This window comes from Dipodomys spectabilis, unplaced genomic scaffold (genome assembly GCF_019054845.1).
Source record: "Dipodomys spectabilis isolate Male_0828 unplaced genomic scaffold, ASM1905484v1 ptg000039l, whole genome shotgun sequence".
Classification (NCBI taxonomy): Eukaryota; Metazoa; Chordata; class Mammalia; order Rodentia; family Heteromyidae; genus Dipodomys; species Dipodomys spectabilis.
In genome coordinates this window covers 9,422,716-9,430,539 of record NW_024870716.1, presented here as the reverse complement: position 1 = coordinate 9,430,539, position 7,824 = coordinate 9,422,716, and positions in this window count along the sequence as shown.

The following is a 7,824-nucleotide window of genomic DNA, read 5'->3' as shown; positions in this document are numbered from 1 at the left end:
TAAGGATAAACTGGTTGCAAATGAAAGTTTTGTCTTTAATTTGTCTCTGTTCCTCAATTTCTTAATCTTCAAAGAGGGCAATTGTACATTAGGGAATTGTGGTAAACGGGGTGTCAGTGGCTCTCATCTGTCTAGCTAGCTACTCAGGAGGCTGAGATCTGGGAATTGAGGTTCACAGCCAGCCTGGGCAGACAAATACAAGAGACTCTTATCTCCAGTTAACTAGCAAAAAGGTAGAAATGGAGCTGTAGCTCAGGCTGTAGGGAGCCAGCAGAGAAAACTAAACTAGAAAGAAAACAGAATGTGGAGCCCTGAGTTCTAGTTCCACTACACACACACACACACACACACACACACACACACAAAATGAGTTGCAGTAAAAATTTAATGAAATATTATATGTAAAGATTATGCAGTGCCTAGTATATGTTACATGAAGCTAAGCTGGCCTATAATCATCATCATCATCATCATTATTCCCAATCAACCAAAAAAGAGGAAATTGATTTGAAACAGGCCTACACTTGATCTAACTAGAATACTAGAATCCATGCATTTGCTCTCTTATTACAACTTCCTAACTAGATCCCATTTTTTAAAGAACTGTTGGCCTTCTTCAGTTCCTCTTTCACATCTGAAAATGGATGTTACCAAAACCCTGGGACACTGTGTGTTTGTGTGTGAGTGCCTATACCGGGGCTTGAATTCAAGACACTGTTCATTAGCTTTTTGCCCAAGGCTGGTGCTCTATCACTTGAACTACTCCTTCACTCCCAGCTTTTGGGTAGTTAATTGGAGTGTCACAGACTTTCCTGCTTGAACTGGCTACGAACTGTGATCCTCAGATATCAGTCTCCTGGGTAGTGAGAATTACATTTATGAGCCATTGGTGCCCAGCTGAACTCTTACAGTTTTAATATTTCATTATTTCTCTCTGTGTGTGTGTGTGTGTGTGTGTGTGTGTGTGTGTGTGTGTGTGCTGGTACTGAGACTTGAACAACATGTTTCATGCTCACACTGGCTTTTTCTCCCAAAGTTGGTGCTCTACCATTTGAGCCACACCTCTACTCCCAGGTTTTTGCTGGTTAATTGGAAATAAGAGTTTTACAGTCTTTCCTTTCCACCATGATCCTCACATCTCAGCTTCCTGAGTAGTTAGAATTAGAGGTGTGAGCCACTAGTGTCAGTCAGCTCCTTACTCTGCCCCCATCAATGACAAAAGGACCATCCGAGAACTATTTACAAATATACTTAGAGTCTATTAGTCAATTTATGCAGCCGATAATACCTGGAGGCAGATGGGTTCGTTAAACCTCTTTAATAAACTCTTGTAAGGAGAAAACAATTTGTAGTATGTAGGTTAGATTTACATTTTGTCCTATCATCATATCTCCTCACAAATGTAATAAAAATAAATCCTGTTTCTCATATCAGAGAATGAGAGAGTTGGTGGCTCACACCTGTAATTCTAACTGCTCAGAAGGCTGAGATCTGAGAATCCCAGCTAGAAATCAGCCCAGACAGACAAACCTGGGAGTCTTTAATCTCCAAATATCTTGCAAAAAAGCTGTAAAGGTTAAGCTGGGGGGGGGGGGGGGGTCAACGGTTAGAGTTCCAGCCATGAGTTAAAGAGCTAAAGGACAGTGCCAAGACCCTGAGTTCAATCACCAGTTACACACACACACACACACACACACACACACACACACACACACACACACACACACACACACACACACAGGAATTAAATACTTGGAAGACAGCCTAAGATATCTAGCTAGTTAGCTAGCTAGCTAGCTATATCTTTTTCCAATAGTCTTTTTTTTTTTTTGTGGGGGGGGAAGGTACTAGTCCTGGGGATTGTAATCCATGCCTGGTCACTCTCCCTAAGAATTTTTTGCTCACTGCTAGCATTCTACCACTTGAGCCACACTTCTCCGTCCAGCTCTTTGCTAGTTAATTCCAGCTCTTCACAGACTTTCCTGCCCAGGCAGGTTTCAAAACATGATCCTTAGATCTCAGCCTCCTGAGTAGCTAGCGTTATGGGCATGAGCCACGGGCACCCAGCCTAAAATAGACCTTTAAGCATAGCTATCAGCAAAGTTTTTAAACTATTCCATGGCCATAGGCCCTGTGCTAAAAGATGTCATTTTACATGGCAATAATAAAACCACCATCCTGAATTTTGTCTGGCTTTGTTGAATAACAATCCAAAAATCGTTGGTCAATTCTTAATTTTGAAAACAAATGACCCAAATGGACGTGACTTGTTTATTGAAGCTAAGGCAGTATGGATTGCGGAAGACGGCATCAATATAAATTTGGACGTGTCTCTGAGTGGCGATGAATTCCCGAAGGAATCAGGTTTTCTGGGTAAATGTCAAGTGCACTCTCTATTAATCATATTATGTGACTCAGTAGATGCTGAGCTTTGACATATTGAATTTGGCACCGTTTCACAATCCAAAGCTTTTTATGTATTTATTTTGGGGGTGCCAGTCCTGGAGCGTGAACTCAGAGTGTGTGCTGACCCTTAGCCATCTTGCTCAAGGCCAGCACTCTACCACTTGAATCACAGCTCCACTTCCGGCTTTTTCTGAGTCTCATGGCCTCTCCTGGATCCTCAGCTCTTGGCTACCTGAGTAGCTAGGATTACAGATGTGAGCCACCAGCTCCCAGACCCAATCCAAAGACTTTACTCTTCTAGGGGAGAAATGAGTTTGTCAGGGTAAGTGCAGAATAACAAGGTTATCTTGGTGTGGTTTAAAGTCCGGTTAATGCTGCTGTAAAGGGCTCAAGTTGACATATCACTTTCCATGTTTATATATGGATCATTCTGCCCATTAGAGGAAATGTACCAGAATGTATGAGTCCCCAGATCTGGTTCATTAGCATGTAGACTAGAATATTAACTATGCTCAGTCTGAGCTCTTTCATTTCTAGTACCTCAGGACCCACCAGGTGATAGTTCTTATGCTCTAGAGTAAGAGCCACCCAAGGGATCATTTGTAGCCTGAGTGTAACACTCAGGCCTCACTGTATGGAATTAGAAGCGTTCATGTAGTACTCCATGGGAAGGGACCGTTGGCCTTCCTGTGAGCATTATCTCAGATTAATACAAAAGACTTCTACAATGCTTGGTAAGAAATGTACTCATTATCTTGCCCATGTAATTGTAACCCTTCTGTACAGTATGTTCACAATAAAAAAAATACAAAAGACTTTATGAAAAGTAGCATAATAATGAATACTAAGGAAAATTTTGTTGAAATTTTGTGGGCTGAAACAATAGGTGTTCATAATTAAGTTCTCGGTGATAAAGTCAAAATAAGGAGCTTTGATAAAAATAGAATCCATTCATCTCCTAGGTGCTTGTGGCTCACAACTGTATATCCTCGCTACTGAGGAGGCTGAGATCTGAGGATCACAGTTCAAAGCCAGCCCAGGCAGACAAATCCAAGGACTCTTCTATTTAATTAACTAGCAAAGAGCTGGACATGGAGCTGTGACTTAAGTGGTAAGGAGTCAATTTTGAGCGAAAAATGCCAAGTGAGCGCATGAGGACTTGAGTTCAAACCCTAGCACTGGCATGTGTGCATTCACATGCACACCTCCTCCTGCACACACACATACACACACACACACACGCACACATGCGCGCACACAAACACACACACACACATATTCCAACCACGTAAGCCCTCAACAGGAATGTAAGATTCTAACAAATCCTAAGCTAGTACTAGCGTGTGTGTGTGTGTGTGTGTGTGTGTGTGTGTGTGTGTGTGTGTGTGTGTGTGTATTCAGCTATTTAACCTTCAATAGGACCATAAGGTTCTAATAAGCCTTCTGCTCTTTAGAAAGACTCTTGGATTGTTTTTCTATCAGAATAGGGTGCAGTCACTCTGTAACAGGATTCTGGTTGTCGGCTGTTGACTGTGAATCTGTTGACTTCAGGTTTTAAAATGTTGTCACAATTGCCTTGAGTAAATATTTCACGGCTAGGTCTTGTTAAAATGCACAAAAGAATAGAGAATTCATTGTGGACAAAATGGATTGTATATAATGTTTTATATCTGCTTATTAACAAATGCTTGTTTAATAGATGTCTGCATGCATAGCAGAATTTCATCTGAGGCTCGTTCTTTTTACGTTTGGTAGAAGAAGAGAGGGAGAGAGAGGAGAGAGACAAGGGGAAGGAGGAGGAGGAAGATGGAGGGAAGAAGGAGGAAGGAAGGTAGCAAGGAAGGAAGGAAGGAAGGGAGGAAGGAAGGGAGGGAGGGAGGGAGGGAGGGAGGGAGGGAGGGAGGGAGGGAGGGAGAGACAGACAGAAAGACACAGAGAGGTTGAGACACACACACACACACACACACACACACACACACACACACACTAGTACTAGCCTGGGATTTGTCTCAGTATTGGCAGCTACCTTTACCAATATCTGTGCTTGGTTAATTACCTACTTTCAGTCATAGTAATCGAGTTGCCCTAGATAGGGTAGGATTGGTCTACTTTACTTTTCTGGAAGACAGAAAGATCCTAATGTATAGCAGCTTGCTTCTTTTCCAAGACAGTCTCATTGTCTGTTCTTGAACTGTGACCGCAACGGCCATTTAACCTCTGAGGACCATTCTCAACGGCATAAAATCTGTGAGCTGACTGCACCTGCTGTGGGTTCAGTGTCCCCGAGGGAACAGAGCACGAGGCAATACAATATGAACAGGACAGCCGGGCGCCAGAGGCTCAGCCTGTGATCCCAGCTACTCAGAAGGCTAAGATCTGAGGACGGTGGTTCACAGCCAGCTCAGGTAGGAAAAGTCCATGAGATTATCATCTCCAATGAACCAAGGAGAAAAAAGCCAGAAGTAGAGCTGTGGCTCAAGTGGTAGAGTGGTAGCCTTGAGCAAAAAAATACTCAGAGACAACTCAAACCCCTCTGCTGGCGCACACACACACATGCACACACACACACACACACACACACACACACACACATACACACATACACACATCTATAGAACTTTCCATGGCAGCTATATCATTTTCTTTTCTGTAAGTTGGAACTTTGTATTCTGTGGGAGTCTGCCTTTTCTCTACTCCATTTGTAAACATTTCAATAAAATTTGAGTGTGGCTCACAGGTTTCATGTATTGAAATGTTGTCTTCATTGAGAGATTAAGTATTAGGATGGTAAAAAAAAAAAAAAAAAAACCCACTAATTCTGCTATGATGCTAGAGGGTGAAATGTTTAGGGATTAATTAGGAATTAGTAAGGTCACCCACATGGAACCCATAACTAAGTATTAGTGATGTATACGAAGGAGGAAGAGCAGAGAACTGTAACTCTCTCTCCCATCCTCTTCCCCCTGTCTTTCTCTCTCCTCCCTTCCACTCCCCATCCTTTTCTGTCTCTGCTGCCCTCCCTCTTTACTTCTTGCCCTCCTTATCTCTCGCTTTCCTTCTCCCTCCTGTTCTCTCTCTTCCTGCCCTCCTTCCCTCCTTTTTTCTTCTCTCCCCTTTTTCTTCTCCCTCCCTACCTTCTTTTCTCTTTCTCTCTCCTCCTTCCTGCTGCTGTTTCTCTCTCTTCCTTCCTCCCATCCTTCCTCCCCCTCTCTCTCCCTCCTCCTCTACCACCTCTCTCTCTGTCTCTCTCCCTCCCTCCCTCTCTCTCTCTCTCCCTTTCTCTCTCTCTCGCTCGCTCTCTCTCTCTCTGTCCATCTCTGTCTGTCTGTCTCTCTCTCTCCTACACACACACACTCTCTGTGTCAGTTGTGGGGCTTGAACTCAGGACCTGAAGACCTCAGTGCTGTCCTTGAGCTGTTCTGCTCAAGGCTAGCACTCTACCACTTTGAGCCACAACTCCACTTCTGGCCATTTGGTGGTTAATTGGAGATCAGAGTCCCATGACTTTCCTGCCTAGATTGGCTTCAAACTGCAACCCTTAGATGGCAGCCTCCTGAGTAGCTAGGATTACAGGGTGAGCCACTGGCGCCAGGCTCCACTCCCTGCCCCCCCCCCACATTCTGTTTCTGCCATCTGATGTCCTGAGCCACCTCAGGCATCTGTCAGCAAGCTCCCCACCACATGAGTCCCCTTGACCGCGCATCCCACAACACTGTACCAGACTCCATCCATTCCACTGGGTTAAAAGGGAGAGAAAACTAATGAATTCACTTGAACATGGTGCTGGGGAGGACTTGGGTCTTTTCCAGTGTTCCTTTCCAAAATCTTATTTAACTATTTAGGGTATTCCCTCTCCCCACAAACCCCAACAAGAGACTTCAGAGTGAGAGGTCAATTGTGCTGCTCCTGCTCCATCTACCCTTGATTTTTGGGATGTGTGTGTGCTGTGCGCGTGTGCGTGTGTGTGTGTGTGTGTGTGTGTGTGTGTGTGTGTGTGTGAAAACTTGGATTATTACTAATAAAAATTAAATACTCCCCAAAAGCTGTCCTAGTACAGGATTTGAACTCAACAAGGCTGGTGCTCTAATACTTGATCCATCCCTCCACTCTTGTTTTTGGGTGATTATTTGGGGAGATAAAGCTTCATGGACTTTTCTACTTGAGCTAACCTCAAACCATGATCCTCCAGATCTCAGTCTCCTGAAAAGTTGGGAGAACAGGCCTGAGCTACTAGTACCTGGGAATAAAAGTTTTCATCCTAGATTTCATGGTACCTTAGAGTCGGCGGCATGCCTCTCCTGATAAACATTTACACTGACCTTAAGCCCAGATCAGAATCAAGTTGGAAAGATTGCCCTTTATACCCAGAAAGGTCATGTGATCTAGTGCTTGGCTGGCATTGTTTTTGGCTCAAGGAGTTGGACTGTAAATAAACATGGGCTTTTATGCACTCTGACACACAGAAAGCTTCACCATTCTTGTTTTTGCAAATATACCTCCTACCCAAATATCTCCTCGTGGCCTGAATCAGGACTGCATTTTGAGGTTGTGGCTTTAGCTCTGATGAGCCTGCCTCCAGATCCAAACCGCTATTTATGTCCAAATTGTTGGGTGAGAATATGTGTTGACAGAGAGAAAAAAGAGAGAGAGAAAAAAAAACACAAAAACACATTGAAAAGAACTAATGAAAACAGACAGGGAAGAAAAGTAGCTGAAAAAAGAAATCACATTCCAGACTTTCCTAACCACAGCCGATGGCTCTCTTTGGAAATGAAGTTTTCCCATTTACTTTGGCTTATGCAAACTTTCCATAGAGGGAAGAAGAAATGACGTTTTGTGTGCATGCACACATGTGCACACCATGGTCTCACAGGGGCTGCTGTATAAATCAGTCTCAGTCACATCTTGTGAGGTAAGGTACAAAACTCCTATTCATACATGGCCAGAACCCTGCCCTTGAGCAAGTATATAATGGAAGCCTTTGCTGGCTGCTGATCTCATTCATTCAGCAACAGATTACAGTGGAAAACAGAGAGCACTTTGAGATGAGCTTCCTTCCCACCTCACTCACACAAATAAAATGCGTCCAAAGCAAGCAGAGCAGAGCCTGAGCTTCCATTAGGGCTCTGGAACTGGTTCTCAAAAGCTTTTTGCACAGTAATATTAGAAACTGCATCTATTTTGTTCAATATTTGTGTGTGTGTGTGTGTGTGTGTGTGTGTGTGTGTGCCAGTCCTGAGGCTTGAACTTGGAGCCCAGGCATTGTCCCTGAGTTTTGGTTGTGTTATTTTTTTTCCTCGAGGCTAGCACTCTACCACTTGAGCCACAGTTCCACTCTTTTGGTACTTAATTAAAGAGAATCACAGACTTTCTTGACCTGGCTGACTTTGTATCTCAGTTCTCAAGTCTCAGCCACCT